Genomic DNA, 25,107 nt, shown 5'->3' on the forward strand with positions numbered 1-25,107 from the left:
GCATTTTAGTGCCTGCCTTCGGGGTAGGGCATGACCCTGGAGACCCGAGATCGAGTTCCTATTGGGCTCTCTGCATTGAGCTTGCTTCTCCCTCTGCCTGTGTCTCTGACTCTCTCTCTCTCTTTGTGTGTCTCTCATGAATAAATAAAATCTTAAAAAAAATAAACTGGTATGATTAAGTTAATCATCAGAATCAGTGAATATTCCTAAATGTAATTATTGCATAAGTCATAGAAGACATTTATACAATGTGAAAGCTTGATAATATTTTGCAGCATTAGATGTGCATTTTTGAATAAAATTATAACCTTATACCAAGCACATTATTATCCATGCTGCTTATAAATCTGAATCTTAAAAGGGAAACCTATAAATTTTCACCGAAAAAGCACCCACACACTTAATTCACGTGTCTGTTCATTCCCAAGCACCATGTTTTACACAGCTGCCTGGAATTTTGGCAGAGAACATCCCAGATGCTGCCAAGATCAAGAGAGAGGAAATGGATCTTAACGTAGCTGATTCTAACTTTCGGGAAGCAAGATCCTGCATTTCTGAGTGTTCAGAGAATGTAGACTAAGAAGATGAGAAAAATACATGAGGAGTAGAGAATTTCTTCATGATGGAGATAAAATTCCTAATAAGGCAAGAATTGCTCATTAGAATGTAGCTTTATGTTGGAATCCTATGTTCAATAATAAATGAAACAAATATTTCATTAGGAATCTAGATGAGTCCCAGAGCAAGTTTGTTTAGCGGTCATTCTTTCCCAGCAGCTCTGGAGCAGAAAACTCTGGCCATGGGAAATGCATAAATCTGGTTTGTGACAGGAATTTAGGAGTGGAGTTTAGAGGGAAGTGGTGGTCCCAGAAAATATTTTTTTTTTCTTAGCATAAAACAAGAAACTATCTCCTAGGAGTTGGAATATGTCATACCTTTTGCACCCAAACTACAAGTTCAATAAATAATTGTGAATTTTATTCTAGGAATGGAATATATTCTAGCCAAGGAGTCTGGATTGAGAATGAAGAAAATCTAATGAAACCTCCAGCCGGGTCAATAAATTGCAGTTGCTGGCATGCTGTAATCACCCTGTTTGTACCTTCCTAATAATCACAAATATCTTTTCCCTGAAAGAAAGGGTCATCCATGTTGCTGTCTATAGTTGCAGTTTGTTCATTTTTCATTATTGTAAAGTTGTCTGGTATATAGCTGTAACACAATTTGTCTTTTATTAGTGGATATTTGTGTATTATAAACTATGTCACAATGAATGTTCTCACACAGGTAGCCTATTGTACACATACAACAATTTCTTAAATCATACTTTTTATTAACTTTTGTGCAAATAAATGAAGACCAACTAAATAAGAAAAGCAAAACCTATTTACTGATAATTTGCTACAGCAAGGGAGTCAGCCAACATCACTTGCATTCTTTTTTTTTTAATTTTATTTATTTATGATAGTCATCATAGAGAGAGAGAGGCAGAGACATAGGCAGAGGGAGAAGCAGGCTCCATGCAGGGAGCCTGACGTGGGATTCGATCCTGGGTCTCCAGGACCGCGCCCTGGGCCAAAGGCAGGCGCTAAACCGCTGCGCCACCCAGGGATCCCATCACTTGCATTCTGATAGAGATTCAAAGACATGCAGAGTGAGAAAGCTTTACAGCAGAAAAAAATGGAAGACTTCAACTGTATCATGGCTGTAGGTTATTGACCTAGGGATGCTACAAATGGGCTAACTAGAAAGCAGGGCATCCTATGTGATTGGTTAGGGGTGCATATTTGACTTTCTCTGGTTGGTTTTAAGTTGGAAGTGGGAAAAATTAAGGAAGCTGTCAATTAATAATGGAGTCTTGGTCACTTGGAGTCAATTATTATAGGAGTTATTGTTTAGCTTCCTGGATTATTACTAGAGATAAAAATCTGGCTTCCTACAAGTCTCCATTATAGCAGGCTGGCTTTCTGGACTGTTTATTGTTGATAAGAAGTTGATTTCCTGGGCAAGTTGCTGCAAGTTGTGGATCAGGAGGTCTATTTTTATATATGGTCTGGCTGTTGTCCATTTGTATATTTACTCTCTCACTTTTATGATTTAGATCAAGTAATCTAGTTTTCTAGAGCCTAAATGCATAATAATAATATCATTTTTGTGAAAGGTGAATGATATGATACATTCAATAACTGTCTTACAGATAGATACTCTCTTCATAGCTCTTTCAATCAGTAGATGCTTGACCTATCAGTGAACTTCAAGCAATATTGCTTGAAGTGTAGATGTCATTAAAAAAATATTCCAGCATCAAAGTATTGAAAGAGTTATCTTGATGTTGCTTCTAATCCTGAGAGTCCATGGCAATGCTCCCACTTGTAGTATCTTTGTGTTCCTTGAAAGACTAAAGGTTTTTGGGTAAGTTAATATATTTGTCCAAGACCATACAGCTAGTTAGAAGAACTAAAATTTAAGTCTAGGACTGTCTGATTCCAAAGTGTGTGTATGTGTATGTGTGTGTATATACATAAACTCATATATACTTTTCCCCCTTTCTTTCCTATATATAAATGCTTCCCAACATCTCAGTTACATTTTCCTAACTTTTCAGACCATAGAAATACTTTTAATGTTATAATGTATTGACAGAAACCCAACAGAGAATCATTGAGCTATAATAAATATTTTCAATACAGTAGACACTAAAAATGATTTCACAACTGAATTGTTGGAATAAATGATAAAAGTTTATTTTCAAATGTGTTCCCTTATAACAAAGGAAAATGGAGAATCCAAAATATTTTATATTTATTTGAGTACCCAATATGAAAAATCCTATTATATACATTTCCATTATAGTAAAGAGAAAAAAATGAAGTACTTAGCAATAAGCTGATAGACTTGAATTAAGCTTTTTCAAACAACATTGTCAATACTTAACATCTTGGAAAGACCACCACTATCCCCACCAACCTTTTATCCCCCCATCCTTTTTTATTTTTATTTTTATTTTTATTTTTCCCCCATCCTTTTTTAAAAAGAAAAAAAAGTGTCTAGTTGCTTAGTTTGAATTTGGGGAAGTTTGATTTTTGCTTATTCCATTCGGTCACAGTTTGAGAATCTTAAGATTTTTTTTTAAAGTTTTTTCCTCTTAGCCACAGAATCTGTTATTGTAAGTATTCAAGATAAACATAAAAGACATTGCATTTTCAAATAATAGAAGGATACAGGGGCACCTGGGTGTCTCAGTTGGTTGAATGTCTGACTCTTGATTTCCACTCAGGTCATGATCTCAGGGTCCTGAGATTGAGCCCAGGGACAGGATCCATGTGATTCTCTCTTTCTCCCTCTCCCTCTGTCCTTCTCTGCCTGCTTGTGCTGTCTTGCTTTCTCATTCTAAAAAAAAGAAAAAAAAAGAGACAAAATATCTTTGTTACTTTTTAAATACGGTATTAAAATTAATTATAAAAGGAAAATACTTCTCTCACCATTGCTTTATAAGAACATCTATTAGTTGGGGCACCTGAGTGACTCAGTGGTTGAGCATCTGCCTTCAGCTCAAATCATGATCCTGGGGTCCTGGGATCAAGTCTCTTATCAGGGTCCCTGCAGGGAGCCTGCTTCTCCCTCTGCCTATGTCTCTGCCTCTCTGTCTATGTCTCTCATGAATAGATAAATAAAATCTAAAAAACCCCAAAAAACAAACAAAATCTATTAGCATTTCCTCAAGGACTTTTGGGAAAATACTATCAGAACAGAACTGTAGGCACCATGCACTCAGCATTAGAGACAATTATGATGCATTGAAATTTTCTAATTTTGCCATCCTTTTTACAGCTAAGATTTCTTTCTCCATGTATCTGACCAGTTGTCACAGAGAAGTTAGGCTTTTAAAATAGCACTAAACTAAAAAGGAAGAGACTTTCAAAGCATTTAAGTATTTAAATATTCCAATCAAAACATCTGCTTGTTTATATGTTCAACGTACAGTAGTACTGAAGTTAGCTGAAACCTGTAGCACTGAGAATTTTCTCTACATCACTTTTAGAAAATGATTCTGTGCATGTCTCATCCATAAACATGATAGTAAATGGAATTAGGAAATCCTTTCTATGTCTTAGTAAAGCTTGCCACTTTGTTACTGTCCTTTCGGGAAAGCTGAGGCCAGCTGCTGTCCAACCCCATGGAAGAGGCTGGCTAATGCCAGTCACCTTCCTAAAAAGCCTGACTAAGGCTGCAGCTCAGCCTTTATTTTATTATTTTTTAATGACATCTGACTTCTGTGAACTCGTTGCCACTTTTCCATATATGTTGGAGTACAGTAGAATCATTCAATTGAGAGGGATTAAAAACTAGAAAACAACATACTTGATTTTATTTATCTTCATAGAAGCTGAACAAACAATATGAGTTTTATTTAGGCCTCTTTACGCTAGGCAGTGTTATTTAAATAACCATTTTTTTAAATTTGAACAATGACACTAGATCAGCATATTGTTATACAGTGACATCTAAATGAGAAAATATGCATTAATAAAAACTACAAAAATAGAACTAAAACTCAGATTTCAAGATCAAAGCAATGTACCTGAGATTTTTGGAATTGGGTTTGAGTCCTAGTCCTCTTTATTGAAATTTGTGCATTCCTGTACATATCATGCTATTTCTGTGACCAGTTTCTTCTATATAATCAGATAAGAAGTGTCCTGCTTACTTCATAAGATTTTGGGAAGAACTTACACTATGACTCAAAGCAATATCATAAGAGATCAGCTAATACAGAATGTTTTAACATGAGTTATGTTACAAACATCTTGCTTGATACTTTCTATATAATGATTAGTGTAACTTTTACACAAATACATTATAAATTGTGAATTACTATACAAATATATAGAAATATTATTAAATATATGATAGCACTTATTTTAATATATCAAGTAATCTAGGCTTTCCCATTTTGAAAGGAACAGGTAGATATTTGAGAACACTTTTTACTTTCCAGTAGCCCATTGGTGAGTTAGTATTATGCAGAAATATTGTGCCTTTGCACAAATAAGAAATGTAAGTAGGTTAGATTCCTTATGAAAAACAAAAGACTCAAAAATAAAATAAAATCTAATTATACAAGAGACCAATTTAAAGCAAAATGTCATACAAAGGTTAAAAATAAAAGGATGAAAATTATAATAAATAAATCAGACAAAGATAAATAAGAAGGGAGGTGGCAAATAATAATCAAAATAATGGCAATTCAAGACAAAAAGAACTATGCTGGATCAAAATCATCATTTAATATTGAAAAATATTTAATCCACACTAAATAGAACCTTTATGAATAGAATAACATTAGAACATAAGGAAAAAGAATTAGAATTACATAAAATGATGATAGTACTGAAAGACTCATAATCTTTGACAAATACAAGCAAAATTAAGTAAGAATAAAGAGAATCAAAATTATAAAATGGTTAAACAGATACATACTCATATTTGTAATTTCAGAAAGTATACATTCCCTTTGAATAATCATGCAACATTTATAAAAATTAATCACATATAAGACTATCAAAGTACAATACTGCAAAAGTGAAAATGAACAGCTATGTTTATTCATAATGCACTAACATGAAATACTAGTTTCAAAAATTTAACTAGAAAAAATTCAACCAAAAAAGAAAAAAAGAAAAAATTCAACCACTTAAAATCTGAAAACAGAAATAAATCTATTCAGTTATTTTAGGAAAACGTAATCAAGAAGAAGCCAGAAAAAGATAATCTTCAGGGATCCCTGGGTAGCTCAGCAGTTTGGCACCTGCCTTCGGCCCAGGGCTTGATCCTGGGGTTCCAGGATCGAGTCCCACATCAGGCTCCCTGCTTCTTCCTCTGCCTGTGTCTCTGCCTCTCTCTGTCTCTGTGTCTCTCAGGAATAAAGAAATAACATCTTTAAAAAAATAATCTCCAGAGAAATTAACAGTTGACTTTTTAATAAAAATTAACATATCCAATTTTGTATAAGAAAATATCTACCTATATAGAATTCTAGACCTATCATTCAAGAATAATGACAAAAATTAGGACGTTGTAACAAAAACAAAATTAAATTAGAGAATTTAAAGCCAGTGGATCTGCATGTAGTAAAGGAAATATGAAAGAATGTTCTTCAAATAGAAAGAAAGAAAATCATCTCAAATCAAAGACTATAGATATAGGTAGAAAATTACAAATAAATTTTTAAAAATATGGGTGTCAGTATAAATGAATATTTTTAAAAAGATTTATTTATTTGAGAGAGAGAGAAAGAGTGTGAGCATGCACATGGAGGGAGGGAGGGGCAAAGGGAGAGGGAGAGAGAGAATCTCCAAACAGACTCCTCACTGAGCATGGAGCCAGCTGCCAAGCTTGACCTCAAGACCCATAAAATCACGACCTGAGCCAACACCAAGAGTTGGATTCTTAACCAACAGAGTCACCCAGGCACCACCAATATAAATGAATACTGGCCCATTAATAGTAGTATCTTCTGAGTTTATACTCTAGATAGGATTGAAATGTTGTATTTACCATACCATTACAACAATGGTATCTAAGTCAGAAGGGGCTAAATGGAATTAAAAAGTTCTTTGGTGTTTGTAGAAGATGAAGATTAAAAAGCAAATGGGTATTAGATTTTATAAATCAAGGAATCATATTTGAATCTCTAAAAGAATATTCTAGTATCTTGAAGAAGAGTTAGAGAATATATAACTTTCCTGTTACTATAAGCAGGGAAATGGAATAAAATCTAAAAAATTCAAATGAACTGAACGGGAGATAAAGAAAATAAAAAGATTGGGATGAATTATAAGATAAAGATTTAAATAAAATATATCAGTAATGACATTAAATTTAAATTAAATCTAATGGGATTCTAAATATTGCAACTAAAAGATAATGCTATCAAGCTGGAATAACAAAGCTTTTATACTGTTTATAAGAGAATGAGAGTTGAAGGATGGAAAATATATATTATACAAATATTAATCAAAAGAAAGCCAGTGTAGCTATTATGATATCAGACAAGTAGACTTTTAAGGCAAAATAAACATTTCTAGAGATAAAAACAGTCTCTTCAAAGTGATTAAAGATTTAATTCACAAAGAAGATATAATAAATTTAAGTTCATATGCAAATAACACACTGTATAAAAACACAGACTCAAACTATATAAGATAAAAGTGATTAAACAAAACACTGAAAATTCCTCTATGAATATTTGAAAAATATAGATAAGAATTTGATCTAATTAACATTCATTAAATACTAAGCTCCAAACTTCAAAAGGTGCATTCTTTTTAATCACCGAAAAAACATTTATAATAATTGATTATATTCTATATCATTAAGTAAATCTCAGAAAGTTCAATGGACTGACATCGCAGTGTGTATCCTTTGACAAAACGCTATTAAAACAAAAACTAATGATTTAAAAGAGAGTTGGCTAAATAAAAATTGTCACATTTTAAAAAATTTAACAATGAACTTCATGGTACAGCTGTTCTGGAAAACAGTACTTCAAAACATTAAAAATAGAACTACCTATCATATGATCCAGCAATTCTCCTTTTGAGTTTTTATTCAAAAGAATTAATCAGGATCTTAAAGAGATACCTGAGCTCCTGTAGCAGCACTAGTCACAATAGCCAAGATATGGAAACAAACCAAGCGTTCATTGACAGATGAATGAATAAAGAAAATGTGGTATATACATATGAGGAAATATTGCTTAGCATAAGAAAAAAGGAAATCTTGCTATTTGCAACAACCTGGATAGGCCTGGAGGACAATATGCTAAATAAGCCAGACACAGAAAGACAAACAGTGTGATCTCACTTATGTGTGGATTCTAAAAGAGCCAAACTTCTAGAAGAAAGAGTGGAGTGATACTTACCAGAGTCAAGGGCACAAAGTTTCTGTTATATAGGATAACTACTTCTGGAGATATAATGCACAGCACTGTGACTATAGGTTACAACAGTGCCCCATATATTTTTTTTCTCAATTAAACTTGTTTTAATTAAACTTGATTTTTAAACTTGTTAAAAAAAAAAAGAGCTTCAGATTAACTCACAGAGCAATGAAATAAAAACGGAAGTTACACCATATGTTTCACTGAATGATTAAAAAAAAAAAATACTATGATCCCAAACCTAGATGATTCAGGGAAATCTGTGCTTAGAGGGAAATTTTTATCTTTAAATTTATGTATTAGAAAAGAAAGAAGGGCAGCCTGTGTGGCTCAGTGGTTTAGTGTCGCCTTCAGCTGAGGGCATGATCCCGGAGACCCAGGATCAAGTCCCACGTCGGGCTCCCAGCATGCAGCCTGCTTCTCCCTCTGCCTGTGTCTCTGCCTCTCTCTCTCTCTCTCTCGGTGTCTCTCGTGGATAAATAAATGTAAAAATCTTAAAAAAAGGGAAAAGAAAGCAAGCAGGAAATCAATGACCCCTAGCTCATCTATCTCAAGAAGTTCCTTTTCTTAAAGAATAACAAGTTAAATCCAAATAAAGTAGAACAAAAGATAGAGGACACAGAGTTCAGTGAAATAGGTAACAATTATACTGTAGAGAGGATCCAAAAAATCAAATGTTGATTGTTGGAAAAAAACTAATGAAATCGTTAATCATTGGTGAGATTAGCAAGGGAAGAGAGAGACAAGCAGGAAAACAGATTTGTTTTACTTTAATGCTTGGAAAAAGGGAGAAAAGATAGAATGAAGAAAAAATTGCTACCTTGAGCAATGTCTTTGAAAATTTGGGTTAGCAAATGCTGTATTTGTTTTTGCAAAGCAGTTGTTTATAAATGATCCACTTTTCCACAAGGATTCACTATAGCAGCTGAATTTATGATACCCCTCATAAAATTTTAAATTCCTGATTAAAAAAATAGGTATTTATTTGCCCTGAATGTTCTAACACATGATACAGAACACAATCTTCTTTTTCATCTTGAAGTTCCATAAAAGGACTGGAATTCCCCAATTCTCTATCAAGTGAATTGAACTAAAACCCTTGAATCTCTCTTTATGTTTAGGAGAAATAGGAGAATGTGACTTGAGTTATTCTGACACGTCTCATGGCTTGTAATGAAACTAAGCACATGTGCAAACATACAGTTATGAATATATTTACCTTTTTTAAAATTTACTTATTCATGAGAGACACACACACAGAGAGTCAGAGATGCAGGCAGAGGGAGAAGCAGGCTCCATTCAGGGAACCTGATGTGGGACTCAATCCTGGGTCTCCAGAATCATGCCCTGGAGTGAAGGCGGTGCTAAACCACTGAGCCACCGGGGCTGCCCATATATTTGCCTTTAAAAAAAAATATTTTATTTATTCATGAGAGACACAGAAAGAGAGGCGGAGACACAGGGAGAGGGAGAAGCAGGCTCCATGCAGGGAGCCCAACGTGGGACTCGATCCTGGATCCCCAGGATCATGCCCTGGGCTGAAGGCAGGTGCTCAACCACTGATGCACCCAGGCTGCCTGAATATATTTACTTTTGTGCCCAAAGAATTTAAGGCACAAAAAACCTTGGCTGCTTAAATCTTCAAGCAATAATCCAGATGTTCATATTTTAAGTAAAAGAATTGGCTAGGTCTTATACTTGGATTTTGAGTGTTGCTATATTTCATGTCTAAGTATTCTAGAATTTGAACCTGGGCAGCAAAGTAAATGGCAAGAAACAAAAATACAATAATAAACATTGTTATCTTGCCTTACAAATTTCTTTATTGGCTATCAGACCAGATGTACACTGTTCGTTCTGATGTTCTGAATTTTCAACAAAATGGTCCCCAATCCCTTTCTCATTTTTAGTTGCTTGATTACCTCTACTCAGGAGAAGCCTAAGACAATAGACTATTCTGCACTCCCCACAAATATCTCGGACATTCCTGGGATATCTCTGCTCTTGTTGTTCTTATTTTTTCATGATGAAACCATAATTACCTTTCAAAACTCCTCCTGGAAATCCTTTCTAAATTTTCTAGCCAGATGTGATCTCTTTCAACCATTTGCAAACCACATTAACACATTTCTTGTATTTCTAGTGTAACTCTAAAAAAATAATTGGGCATCATGATTTGTGAAATTGTCTCCTTTTGAACTTCTTAAGGACTGGAGTGTGTCTTCCAAATATTTATATATTCGTGTTTCTGAGAAACTCAGCTTGAAGATAAGTAGTCATATAGTCAGAGCTCCCATGAAAAGAGACCATAATGTTTCCAACTCATAATTATCAAATTATAAATGTTATGTTGCATCTGATTGAATATAGTTTCAAGGCCTTTTTGCTTCTTTCCAACCTAGCTGCAATGAGTTTATAGGAAATTAAGTCTGTGAGGAAAGAAGAACTAGCCATTTTCAAAGTATGATTTCTTGGGATATAAATATAAAAGCCCGTGCATTTTAAAATTACGCAGTGGTCCAAAGGGTTTGAATGATACAGGGCTTTTTTTGACCACCAGCATTGCTGAGAAACTGCTAAGATTGCAGAAAGGGAATTGTGTGCACTGCAGAGAAGTCTGGCAATTAAAGATGAAGCCCATACTGGTACTCTTTGCTCAGTAATTGTACAAACAACAGAAGAAAGACTCTGCTCACCAGAGACTTTCATCTTAACACCGTTTGTGGACTGCTGCCTCTGCATCTACCTTCATGCAGTCTGTCTACTCAGATGCAGATGCCCCCACCAATCATCATATTCAAAAAGAAAGAGTTAAATGTCAGAGAGAATCCACATGATAAACAATCATTAGTGGTCTATGTGGGGAGTAACAGTTCAAGGTCAGTTTTTTTTGTTGTTGTTTTATGTTGTTGATGATTTTTCCTTCTGACTTGACTTTATTCAGTTTCAGAGGTGGGTTTATAGTCTTGGCTCTTGCAAAGGACATTCATCAACTAATCTATGATAATAGCTTTGTTACTTTGCGCCACTGGAGTTAGTCTTGGTCTTAAGAAGTAGAGGACAACAGTGCTAGACTCTAAAATTCCTCAATTATATTTGTCAGATTTCTCTCCTGACAGTTCCAGTCTGGGAAGAGTCGGCCGACAGTCGACAGCTAATGAAGTGGATGAAAAGTCAACAGGTGACGGGGCTCCTGGGTGGCTTAGGGGGTTAAGCTCTTGATTTTGGCTCAGGTCATGATGTGAGGCTCCATGCTGGATATGGAGCTTGCTTAAGATTCTCTCTCTCCCTCTGCCCCTTCCTGCTCATGTGCTCTTTCTCTTAAAAAAAAAAAAAAATCATAAGAATTAAAAAAAAAAAAAAAAAAGACAATCGGTGACAACAAGGTAACCCCAGAGTTAGCAACAGCTAGAAGTCTCTAAAACGCCAGGACTGAAGAGACCAAGGAAGGAGGTGGTAAACATGATTAGGGACCAGGGTCTCCCAGCAGAAGCTGGAACCATGCCGGAGAGGCTGCCCATGGTAGGGAAGGAAGAGGAAAATAGCTTGTTTCTCTCTTCCTTCATCCTCCAATCTCCTGCCACTATCTCCTGTAGCAGAACCAGTGGGAAGCCACCTGACACATAGCCTGGTTATCAGCCTCCTAGGATGTCAAGCAGTACATGGGAAGAGGGAGGGACTGATCTAAGGGGATTGGCAAAGAAGGTGGGAATGGACAGGTGAGGGGTTGCGTATTTGAAGGTATTTAAATAGTTCAGTGGCTTAGACTAAGGTAGTGGCAGAGAAATGGAAAAAAATAGATGATTTGAGGTATATTTATGAGGGGACAAAAAGCATGACTTATTGACAGACTAGATTGAGAATTAAGGAAAAAAAAGTGTTGTGAATGACTTTAACCATTCTCATTGATTGGGTTTGTTTTGTAGTTTCTGCAGAATTATAAGGCTGCCACTCAAAATAATCCCTGAGTGTTTGACCACACTGTTTTCCAATTATTAATAAGCAAGGAAAGGCGGTCAGTAATTGGTTGGACCACAGAGAAAGATGGAGATTGGCTGCTGCTGGGGTTATCATGATTATTGTCCTTGGTTATTGTTATCAGGAGACATAGAAGAGAATGCAAGTTGTATAAATGAAGAACAGAGGATTTGCAGAATAATACATCTCCTGGATCACTCTTTAGGATGAAAAGCACTATTGTTTTACTGGTTATAAAGACCAACTCACTAGAAAAATGAGGATACTATAGCAAGAAGTAATGGTAATAATTGCCAGGGAAGTGTGTGTGGGGGGGAGTGGGGGAGGGGGTATGTGTATTAAGTACTTGAAAGTACTTTGAGAATTTCTATAAAGAGCCAATTAGGCAGTCCAAAAATAGGGCTTTAAATTCAAGGTGTCAGAACAAAGGTGGAGACTAAGGTGTGACTAAGGAATTCACAGGTCAAAACACTAATGGCTGCAGACTTGTTTCATGGGGCTGCCTCTGCATGTAAGGGAGTGAAGTGGAATGGACAGGAGAGTTCAGTAGTCCCTAGACTAACTGTCAGCAGCTGTTGCCTGCTAACTCCTCAATGCAGAGCCAGAAACTTGACATGAAATGCTTCCATTACTATTATTTTATAAATTTTGAACTTTAGTAATAATGTGAGCAAGATAATTGAAGCAATTTATTAATAATAGTCCAAGTGTATAATGATAAAGTCTCTCTATGGCTCAGTAAAGAGATATTAAAGTACTTACCGAATGCAGAGCTTTTTAGACTAGCTCCTGAAAGGACTACAAAGAAATATAGGGCAAATTTCAGCATAGTTACAACAAAATCCTTTCATTTTTAATTTTAGTAACATAATTTATTAGGTCTAATGACATTGAATTCCAAACAAATTCACCTTCCTGGTATATATTGAGATCTCATATATACTGAAATTTCCATCCACATTTTTGGAAAAAAAATCTATGAATCTACAAATCTATGAATTTTTGAATCAGAAAAAATTGACATATGTGTAGGGGTTGCAAGATTTGAATAGATAATTATAATATGGATATGATCAAACTAGAACAAAGGAGAAGTTTGAGATAGACAAAGGAGCTATTAAACAATTAGTCATGTCAGAAAAGTCCCCAAATGCTCTCCTGACCTGCATAGGATCCCTAAAGACCAACAAGATAATTATAGGAGATGTATTTCTATACCAGGAATAATAATAAAAAAAATTGGATCATCTTCAAAGGAAAATAATTGAAAATCAGTTAGGAAATCAGGTGACTTGCCAGTGCTGGGAACCTGAAGAATAGGGTATAAATCTCTTGATAGAAAATATATGAAGGGCAAATTGATCAAACTATTGAGATTGAGATCACTGATTTTTTTGGATGGTATTAACATCTAACTCGCAATCTACATATACAAAACCAATAGAGCTATGTTGGCAGATAATTAAAAGCTTACAGATAGAGCCAGGACTTTGTCTAAGATAGTTGATAGTTGATAGTGTCCAATCAGGAATTCTGCCATTCTAAAGAAGCAAGAAGCAGATCCACAAGTCAAAAGGATTTATTGGACAGTGAAGCAGGAGAGGAAAAAAGGAAAGGGTGGAGCTCCTGAGTAGATTCAGAGTAATGTTCAATTCTCTTTCTCTGGAAAATTTCTTGACTTTGGCTTCGGTTTTCCAGCTTTATTCAACTCCACAAAAGTCTAAGGGATGTTGTCTATTCTGGAGCTTTGGAAAGCTGGTCAGTGGGAGAAAGAAGATAACAGAAAGAAAGGTGTAGAATATTTGAGGTAGGGAGGGGACTTAAAAAAATTTGCACCCTTGAAAAAACATTATTTTCAAATTTGGAGACCCCTATCTCGTGATGTTTAGGCCAAAGTCTGGCATTTGTGCATCATCTGTTAAATACCAATTCAGTAATACATATGAAGTATTATAAAAATAGTCAATAATCCCATTTATGTAAATGCAACACAGAAAATTTAAAAGTTGGAAAGAGGCTACATGCAAGAAGATCATCACCAAATTGAAAATGGGAAACAATTTAAATGTGTATTTTAAGAGAATACTTAACTGAAATATGTCTCATTTTTAATGGACAATATTAGCTTACAAAATAATGATTATGGAGACTAAGCAGAACCATGAAAAATATTAATATAATAAATGTTGAATGGAATAAACAGAACGTTAAATTAAAGGTATATTCTGGTAATAGAAAAGAAAAATAATTATCTGTCCGTGGACAGTCACCAGATGGTAGTATGGTAAGCATCTTTCTTTCTGTTGGCTTGCTTTTCTGCAGCACCTCATAAAAGAACTTCTATCATTTTGGAATTTTTTTGGGGGGGGTGGCGAAGCCTGACCTCTTTCCCTTTCCCTCATTCATCCCTACTCATGAGAGATAGGTGATTTATCTGATCAGTGATTTGGAGAAAAGAGGTCATTGCACATGTAAAATCTAGCCTTTTCACTTTTCTGGGTCCTGACCAAGTCTCAGGCTTTAGCCATTCTTTTCTCCAGCATCCTCCTATGGGTTAGCATCCTGGGACAGGCCTTCCTCCTGCAGAGAATTCCTGAGATTTTTCAACTCCCCTGCCTATGACTAGGTGCATAAATCAATTCTATGGGGTAGAAATAGGATGTTCTTTTGGGCTCAAGATGTTCTTGATTAGTTATTTACTAATCAGGCTTTATAGCAAAATACTGATATTTTGATTTATACCAGAGGACTGAGATATTACTTAATTTTTTCCTGGTCTAGTAGAATGGGGATATGATTGCCACCTTTAAGAAAAAACAGAAAAGACATAAATGCAAAAATCCTCAATAAAATACTGGCAAACCAAATTCAATAGCACATTAAAGCGGTGATACCCTATGAGCAACTAAGATCCATCTGTGGGATGCAAGGATAGTTCAACATATGCAAATCAATAGATGTGGCCACCACATTAAGAAAATGAAGAGTAAAAATCTTATGATCATCTCAATAGATGCAAAAAAGCATTTAGCAGAATTAAACATCCTTTCATGATTTAAATAAATGCTCAACAGATTATATATGGAAAGAATGTACCTCAATAGCAAAGATCATAAATGACAAGCTCAGAGTGAGCATCATTCTTAATAGTAAAAAGTTGAAAAATTTTCCTCTAAAATTAGGAACAACACATGGATGCCCATTCTCGACACATCTATTTAACATACTGCTGCAAGCCCTGAGTCCAGCAATCAGTCCAGAAATTGAAGAAAAGGAACTCTTACACACTGTCTGTAGGAATGTAAACTGGCATAACTATGATGGAAAATACTGTAGTCATGTAGATAACTAAGATCACTAAGTTATGTAGATCTCCCCAGGGGATAGTAAGTTTCATTCCACAATACTGACAAACCATCTTGGTTAATACAATCAATCTCATCAGAAGTCTAAGTATTGGTAAGCCATCAAGCTCCTGGGGGTGGATCCATATTTTACAAATTGCAAAAGGATATACAATTTCATTTGAAAGTGCAAATCACACACTGGCCACAAATACTCTTAGTTGTTTTCTGTGAAGTGACAGTTTCACTTCACTTATTTTCAAAAAAATATTTGCCTAATACTCAAGTTCGAATAATCATAGTTTGTCTTTTAGTCATTCTTTCAAGTAAAAATAGTGTTCCATGAACAAAGCAGCTGGTCCAGTTTTCAACTCAAATACCCATACAAATACTTTTCCTTGAGACACCTATCATACTTTGGCATGCAGTAGAGGTGCTTTATGCATACTTCTCATTTCATCACACAGAACGTTAGCTAGGCACATTGCCAAGAGTTGAGGTTTAACAGAATCAATAATTCCTAGCACTTTCTGAAGGATATTCTTCGATGAATGGATGAAACTGATGTGGCAGAGAAGAATACAGTGACTGTGAATACAATTTGATGTCAGAGCCTTGATTCACCTTCATACCCCGGAAGTTTTGCACCATTGGCAAAAAGGCATATTGATTTTGACTTCAGGGAACACCTGAACACATCTCAGGATCCTCCATAGGAACATCAAACTTTGAAAACCTATGAATCTGGGTGATTGTGCTGCAGAACTAGAAAAAACTTCAATATTATGATTTATAACATCAAACTTTGAAAACCTATGAATCTGGGTGATTGTGCTGCAGAACTAGAAAAAACTTCAATATTATGATTTCCTGTAACACATTGACGGGACCATCCCACTTGTGCAAAAATCCAATCTCATTATATCTGAGAGACTCAGGGTTACCATGGAGAGTAAATGTTGATAATAATGCCAAGAAAAGATAAGTGTAACTGAAAGTTACCAAATTGTCTAAGTAATTGAATAAAATGTCTTTTGTAATTATGATACTATTAAGTGGAATGTCTTCAAGTACTTGGTTACCTTTTAATAGAATAATATATTTTCAAAATATAAAAATTTTATCTGAATGATCAATAATTCAATTTTTTTTTTTACAAATTCTGACACATCTTACCTTTTAGTTACATTTAAGGGGGAAGCTTTTGCTGAACCGATAGCAAAGAATACTAGAAGATAGGGCCTATATACTATTTTCCCCATGCCATTATAAAGAAAAGAATAACTAATAGTAGGTAAGGTTAATTGAGTGACTATTATGAGCAAGAAGTATAACTACTTAATACTAACATCAACTCAGTAAATTAGGTACTCACAATTCCCAATTACAGCTGAGGAAGTTGAGGCTTTGAGCGGGTTAATGACCTCACCAAGGTCACAAAGTAATAAAGGGAAGAGGCTTAATCATAAAGCTATATAAGTGTCATTGTGGATTCCAGAACTGGTTAGAGAGAGTTAAGAAAGCTCATGTCAAAGTAGGTGGCTCCTCATTCTTTGAACTGTAACTGGCATGACTGTCCTCCGGCACTGACAAGCCTCACATAATCTAGCCCTCATGCGCATTCATGACAAAAGAGTCTTTCCCAGGAGGTCCTCAGACACCAGTGTCTTTTTCCTGTGCTCTGGGAGCTGATTCACAGTCACAGAAACCCTGACAACATTGCCACAAGGCCTGGAGGCTGGGCGGAGAGAGTAGGGCCTGATTTGAGCTTCAGAAATGCTGACAGTTGTTATACTTGGTTAAAGATCAAGACTGACAGAGGATCTGGATGTTAGTTTTGGGGGGACTCGGCAGGAAAAAAATCTCTAGTGACAAATCGAGTATAATCTCATAATGTGCTGAAAGATACTCCAGAGGGTAGAGTTTACTTGGGCGGAGCTTCTGACTCATGACATCCATGGGTGAGTTTCTTGCCTTTGGTGGTAAAGGGGATGATCCCTTGTGTAGGAGGCTGGAGGAGGGATTCAGCTTCCTCTAGATTGTAACATATTTGACCTCTAAGATCTTATTCAGGGCTATGTGGAGGAGGATTTTGAGCAAAGAAAACATACTGCCTTCCTCCTCATCACTGTCATCCCCATAAGCTCCCTTCTTGGTAGTCAGTTCATGCCTAGAATTCTACAAAAACATGTAACTAAGTGGGACATTTCATCTTTTACTCCATACCTCTGCCATCTCACAATAAGTAGCTTACAACAGAAATATAATACTGCATCTTATACAGGGGGTATGGAAAAAAAAATCAGACATACAGAATTATTCCAGTTCTTTTTTGTCAGGAATCCATGGAATAAACTCTAGGACAGTGTGAAAGGAAAAGAAGAAAAGTTAATGATTAATTGATTAAGAAGTTATTGAATACCCACTCTGGGCCAGGCACAGTTGTAGACACCGAAAATATAACAGTGAACAAAACAGAAAAATCCTCCACTGTTAAGTAGCTTGCATTCTGTTGGAGAGGTGAAAGACATGCACACAAGCAGATATGTATATAATTTATCTGTGATAAGAATGATGGGTAAAAAGCAGGTAAGACATTAGTGTTTAGAGTTTGGGTTATATGCTGTTGCATTTAGGTTGGTCAGGAAGGCCTTTTGAACAAAGTGACATTGGAGCTAAAACCTGAGTGTAAATGAGGGGTGAATCTGAGGGAGGAGCTATGTAGTCAGGTGTTATGACAAATGTAAATGTCCTTCAGTTGAGAATATGGTTTTTGTATGTGAAGGATATTTGTGGTTCAGAAAGAAGGATCCAGGGAGAAGAGATGACATCAGAGAGGGAAACAAAGGTTGTATAATATATGGAGCCTTATAGGCAAAGGATCAAGGTATGGGATTGGAATTTTATTCTGAGTAAGATGTCAAAGCTATGGAGGGTTTTGAGCAGAAGAATGATATGATATGAATTGGGTTTTAAGATAATTGTGCTGCTGCCTAGAAATTAGTCCATCAGTAGATGAGGGTCAAAGCCCAGTGAGCATTGAAAGGGTCTCATGAAACATCAGTAGTCCAAATGAGAGATTATGGGACTTGGAGTCACGTGGTGAGAGGTAGTTAGATTTGAGGAAGATTTTAGCAGGATTCAATGATGGACTGAATTTACTGTGTGAAGACAAGAATGCAGTCAGAAGTATAGTTAAGACTTTGGCCCAGCGCCCTGAAGACCAGTCACACTTAAACCGCAAAGGGAGAGGCCTTCTCAAGTTTTCACTTGGTTTGCTTCGGTATCAAGAATTTGCTTTTGCCCATGTTTTGTTGGAGACTTCTATTAGATTCCTGGTGGAAATGTTGAGTCAATTGCTGTATATCAAGTTTGGGGTTTTTGAAACAATTTGAGCCTGAAGTCTTAAATTTCAGATGGTTTTCACCGGAAGGAATTGACAGCATTTGCTGTCAATGAAGGAGAAACCAAAAGGGGATGAGTATTATTCTGAGACTTGTTCTTGTTCAGATTTATCCCACCCTGGAGGATTTTTCAGCTAGGGCAGTTTTTTTGTTTTGTTTTGTTTTGTTTTGTTTTGTTTTGTTTTGTTTTGTTTTTAACTGAAAACACTACCCTTTAAGCTACTTGAAGTCTAAAGCCCTGGCTCATAGTTTTTGTATAGGGAAGTTCTGGCTTTATGATTGTCAGAGCAGACAGTTCAATTAAAAAAAAATGATAATAAGTTAAGTTGTTAGTGTTAGGTAAGTGTTTAGAGCACATCGTATATAGTTTGTTGTGGGCATTCAATTAATAATTTTGGTTTGATAAAAGGCTGATTAGTATAAGGGCACAATGTATTAATAAAAAGTGAATACATGAGCTACAAAACCTCAATGCACAATATGAACTAATTCAATAACATTTTATACTTTCTGAATAGAGAGTTTAAAAAACCATTAGTAGTAAAAACATTTCAGTGCACCCTGTTTAAACAATTGACTAAATATTCTCCTTCAAGAGTTAAAAAATTGGTATTTTCATACGAATTGGTATGCTCATACACATTATATATTCAATAAATATTACTTATATGCCTTATTTTAAAATGATCAACTCTAATGTAGACCTGAAGAACAACATTCTTTTTTTAAAATATTTTATTTATTTATTCATGAGAGACACAAAGAGAGAGAGAGGCAGAGACACAGGCAGAGGGAGAAGCAGGCTCCATGCAGGGAGCCCAGTGTGGGAACTCCATCCCTGGATTCCAGGATCACACCCTGAGCTAAAGGCAGATGCTCAACCACTGAGCTACCCAGACGTCCCATGAAGAAAAACATTCTTTAACCTAATTTTATCCCATCAACCAAGTCATTGGTTCTGACAGATTCAGGTGTTACTTACTTTTCTCCTAGTATATTAAATATTTGACTATAACCCAGAAACTGCATTTTTCATAAAATTGGATTAAGTAGAGTTTTTGAAAATGGCTTAAAAATTCAGTAAGAAAGTAATGAGGATTAAAACATAAAGTCTTAAAACATAAAACAAAAATTCTTCAAAAGAATTTTATCTAACATCTACAAAATTTCATGTTTTCTCTTCTCCAGTAAAATCAGAATATAGTGTAGGGATTGCTCCTTTATAGCTTTATTTTAATCTTCTTCTAGTATGTATTAAAACCACGGGACTCCAATAGAAATGATGGTTTCAGAGCTTGAAAATTGCAAAAATTTGGAAAAGTGTCCTACAAACTTCCACATTACTATAGAAAAGACACACTCATGTTTATTTTTAAAGAGTAGAAGTTATCAAATGCCACCATGTGCCAGATACTGAGCTGGACACTTTCGTAGACTCTCTGACAGTCCCAAGATTAAGCTTGTGGGGGTTGGCAGGTCCACAGTAGTGCACAGAAACAATGATTCAGTTACATTCAACCGGATTCAGGGAATTAAAAGATTTATGACGTGCAATAAACCCAGCAGAAGAAAAAAAAAAAACATGAATGTTACAAGTTTCTGAGAAAAAAAACGAGCCTTTATAAAAGCGATTTTCCTTTCTTTAGCGAATGTATAGTTTGACTGAGAGGATTAATCCTGATATTTTCTTTAGAGGAATTTTTTTTCTTTTTTCTGAGCTAGACTCCCCCATGGTGAGGTAGCAGTTTAAATTTTAAAAGATTAAATAACACAAGAAACTTCATCTCAATCTACTTAATTTCCTAGGATTCTTGGCCCCAATACAAGGCTGTTTTATAAATGTCCAACAACCTGAGATCATGAGTAGGAGGGGGTTTGAATCTGTTTGTACAGCCAGCTGAGCAACAGAGTGGAAAAAAAGACCAGGATTCGGACTCAGACATTCTTATAGCATAAGTCTGGGCTCCATCATTAATTTTGTGAGTTTGGTGAAACATGCCCCCCATACCTTGATCTATCTAAGAGGTTGGTGATTAAATTAGTCAGGATTCTTTCAGAAGCAAAAGGCAAAAATTTAAGACAAAGGCATTAAGAGAATAAGAAATTTACTGGTGCCCATACCTCAAAAGTACAGAATTATAGCTAACTTTAGATATGGCTGCATCTAGGCGCTGGAATTGTGTTACTAGGCACTGTTCTTCTCCATCCTGCAGAACTGTTTTCCTCATAGTGAGGGCTTTATTTATTATTTATTTATTTTTGGCCCTAGGTTTTTCTTTCTTCATCTAGTAAATTCTAGAAAAAAGAGATATTTTTTTTCCTTCTCACAATTATAATAAAGAGTAAAACAAGAATGAAGTCTCATTGGTTCAACTTGGTTCATATGCTCTGCCTTATAGTCCCTATCCACTTGCTTAATTAATTTGCTTACTAATAACTACTTGAGTTCTACTACGGGATGGGCACTATGGTCCTAGACATCTGTGATATAGTGGTGAATGAGTATATAAAGATATACATACATAAATCTCCTGCTTTCATGAGTATTTAATCAGAGGGACAGGCAGGCAATACACTAACACATGAGTAAATATGCAATATAACATCTGCCATTCTTGTCATGTTAGGAAAAATGAAGCAGGACAAGGGAATAGAGAGATAGGGCACTTTTTCATAGAAAATGATTAGACAAGATTTTTCTGATATGTGATTCTTCTAGGAGAAAAGAAAAACTGGGAGCAAAACAATAAATTGAAGATGCTTGCTTGTTGTGTCACAGGACTGGCCAGGAAACCAGAGGTTGGAGCAATGTGATTTAGGAGCACAGTGGTAAGTGACGAGGATGGGAAGATAGCTAGTGTCAGATTTTATTTTAAATTCATTGGAAATTTTGGAGGATTGTGAAGAGTAAAGACAGGAGAATTATCTAACTTACATTTTCAAAAGACCAGACTTTTTACTATTTGGAGAATAGACTATAGGGCCCAGGACTGGGAGCAGGGGATCATTTGGGAGATTATTCTGCTCGTCTTGATAGGAGATGATTGTGGTTTGGACTACAGTAGAAGAGGGAGAGAAGTGGTCTGATTCGGGATGAATTTTGAAGGTAGAGTTGACAGGGTTTACCAATGGATTAAATATCTTTCTTCAGGAGAAAGACCAAGAATCATAATATAAGAAGAATCCACTATACACACCAAGCTTCCAAGGGATGGAATGGAGATGGAAAATTAGATATGCATGTCTAAGGAAGTCTTGGCTATTTTCCCTCTATCTTCTATAATAATATTCATCATGATTATTACAGCTCTGCCAAGAATATGGAATATATTGATGTTCCAAAAAATTGTAAATATTTATACACCAACGTTCCTATCCTGCTGGGTGGCAGGACAGGCCATCCAAACCATACCTACAGAGAGTAATGTAGGATATTTCTCTGAAACAAACTGTAGTGCTCTTATTAGAAGGGGGAGTGAATACTGGACATTATGAAAAAAAAATCACTAAAGATGTCTGGTATCAAAAGATGACTAGTGTAAAATTTTCTCGAATTCTAGAGCTTGTATCGTATCTTCCCATCAATTCTCAGAAGAAAAGGTTATTTAATCTTTGTAGATCATGAAGCACCTACCCAAGTTCCTTAATTGAAATTTGAATCTTTGCATATGTCTCATCTTTATTACATTTTCTTTTCCATTTTTGCTTTTAGTATTCTGGGTCACTTGGCATAACTCTCGCATTTCATTCACTGCACTGTGTAAATCTCTTATCTTTTCCCACATTGCTCTCCACTGGGAATGTCTTTCTTTTTTTGCCCACCTGGCAGATTCCTGGCAATGCCTCAGTCAGGTGCTTCCCTCTCTATCTGCTTTCTCAGACCCTGCAAGGCTCTTACATGCTCCCTGCCTCTGGGCCTCCCTTAGCACTCACCACCAAAAGCCTCATCTCTATCATACATGCCACCAAGATATTCAGGGATTTCTAGCCCAAGTTAGTATTTCTGGATCACAGTGAAAGGATCAATTTTCTTAGCTATTTCAAAATTGGTTCTCTAATACATAGTGTGTACCAATTTATCTATGAGAATGAGAAGCCATTATCTTTATATCCTATCCAACACTTGGTATTTTTAGGTTTTAAGACTTTTACTACTCCGATGAATAGAATATTAATTGTGGGTGCTTCTCTGATTCCTAGTGGTTATTCTAGGTTTTTCTCACAACCTTATTTGTATCCTTGTTGATTTATTTTTTTATTTTTCTCATAATTTCTGTTTTTTGAGGCCACTGGTGTGGGCTTCTGGGCTATCCACCGCATACCCTCTAGGGGACATCATTCATATAGACCACCTGGGGAACGTCATTCTGGGGCTTGGGGGGAAAAAAGTGGCCCTAAGGCAAAGACTATGTTTTACTCATCTCTGTAATTTCTGCTTGGATCAGGATTTGGCACAGAGTAAGCACTAAATTGAGGAAAGGATAGTTTCAACTGATAGCATCTCAGCAAAATTGCTTCCCTTCCAACATCTCATGAAGAAGTAAAATGGTAAAGTGGCTGCATCTAGGCATTTTTATTACATGTGCATTTTATGTTTTATCATTTTTTAAAAGTCACATCATTAGGAAGTGTGCATGAAATGATAACCTGGCTTTTTAATTCTGTCGTATGGGTCTCGCAATTTTGAGTCTGTGTATTATTCCTGAAGACAGACCCAGAGCTAGGCGAATATATGAAATCAGAGCAAAGACCCTACCCAATCAACTGTGCACTTGAAATTGTCAAGGTAATGGCTTTCATTTTACCAAGAGAATTATTCCTGGGACCCATATTCCCCTACATTCGTTCAGTGTTTTTGGTTTATAAAGGATATTCCCATATATTATGTCATTTTATTCCTACTAAAAGTGTGGGTTAAGTCACACACAAATTCTTACTGAGGCTGAGAGACATTAGTAAGTTGGCTGAGGTGATATAACTAACGAGGCAAGCAAAATCTGCTATTTATGGGCAGCGATGTGCTCATCTGCGCAACTAAAATTCCCAACTTGCTATGGAATGTGACCATGGGAACACCGTTCTATCCACTTTTATGGATAAAAGTGGAAGCTTACTGACTTTCTTCCTTTTACAACATATTTCTTTATTGTCTTTTCTGATACACCATTTGCTATATTATACCTGAATATATAGTAATGCACATTTTAAAGAATAATAATTATATGTAATGAATATCTGTGAACCCTCTAACTTAACCCATGACTAGAACATAGCCAAACAACATCCATAGGCCTCTAAGCTCTTCACCTATCCCAACACTTGTCTTCCTCCACATGTAACACTGCATTGAATCTTGTGTTTATCATTCCCATGCTTTTCTTTTTCCATAGGGTTCTTTCTTACATATAAATGCCTTAACAATATAGTGGAGATGATGAAATAAATGAAATAAAATCATTAATTAATTTAAAATAAACGTATCAAGATTATGGTTTTGCTAAGGACTTTCGTGAAAATTTCACATAACAGAAGAAAATAACTCAGGCTCTGCTTTTTAATCACTTATCCTTTTGAAAAAATATTATTTATTAAATAGAAGGCTGCTTGTTAAAACCAAATTTGCTTTGTCTTAATGATTATTTTGGGAGGTAATTTAAAAATAATAGAAAACGACAAAAAAAGATTATTTACTGAAGAAGTATGAGAACAGTCTATGAAAATAACCTCCCTTTAACTCTTTCCCCCCTCACCAAAACAAACAAACAACAGTAACAAAAACCCCTAAAGTCAGAAAATAAAACTGCAAAATCGGAGAAAGGATAATTAGACAACATTGTAATCTATGAAGTACTTAGGTATGTGTTTAGCCAGGAAAGTTTTTGAGCATCATTGATCCTGAAGGATGACATGGCCCCGTGGTTTATAGTCCAGATCAAGCATTATAGAATGTCTTGGGAAGCTACTACCTGGGGCCTCCCTCTCAGAGGTTCTGATTTCAGTGATCTGGGGTAGGTCCTGGAATTGGGTAGTTTCAAAACTTCACAGGTGATTCTGATTTTGTTATGGATAAGCACCACGATATGAGGCCAAGCTCCTCATTTTGCAGATTAAAAAAAAAAAAAAAAAAAAAAAAAAAGGATGGGGATCTCCATAGCTCACTGTGGCAAGTCAATGGCCAAACCAGTGCTAGTTCAGTTCTCTTTCCACTTAACATCATTCACCATGCTCAGTCCCAGGGGGTTTTACTCATTTCCTACATCGTTTAGCCTTGTCTGCATTTAATGGCCCTGGGTCTACTATAGATATTCAGTAAATATTAATTGAATAAGTTCCAATCTCGTGTCCAATCGCTCATACTGGCCATGTTGGAAAAACCTATTGATGGAAGTCAAGTATACAAAATGCCATGAGGTTTGCAGAGATTAGAGCATTGAGAAGG

The 25,107-nt window shown here is 35.7% G+C and overlaps 1 long non-coding RNA gene across 1 annotated transcript in view; it reads left to right on the plus strand.

Moving 5' to 3' along the window:
• The window catches only part of LOC111093933, a 41,857-nt gene extending 18,816 nt beyond the window's left edge, over positions 1-23,041 (plus strand). The window contains exons 2-4 of the long non-coding RNA XR_005383904.1: positions 11,046-11,123; positions 21,388-21,497; positions 21,820-23,041. This is a non-coding gene — a long non-coding RNA (uncharacterized LOC111093933). The remainder of the gene's footprint in view (positions 1-11,045; positions 11,124-21,387; positions 21,498-21,819) is intronic.
• Positions 23,042-25,107: the final 2,066 nt, after the last annotated feature.

This window comes from Canis lupus, chromosome 34 (assembly GCF_011100685.1).
Source record: "Canis lupus familiaris isolate Mischka breed German Shepherd chromosome 34, alternate assembly UU_Cfam_GSD_1.0, whole genome shotgun sequence".
NCBI lineage: Eukaryota > Metazoa > Chordata > Mammalia > Carnivora > Canidae > Canis > Canis lupus.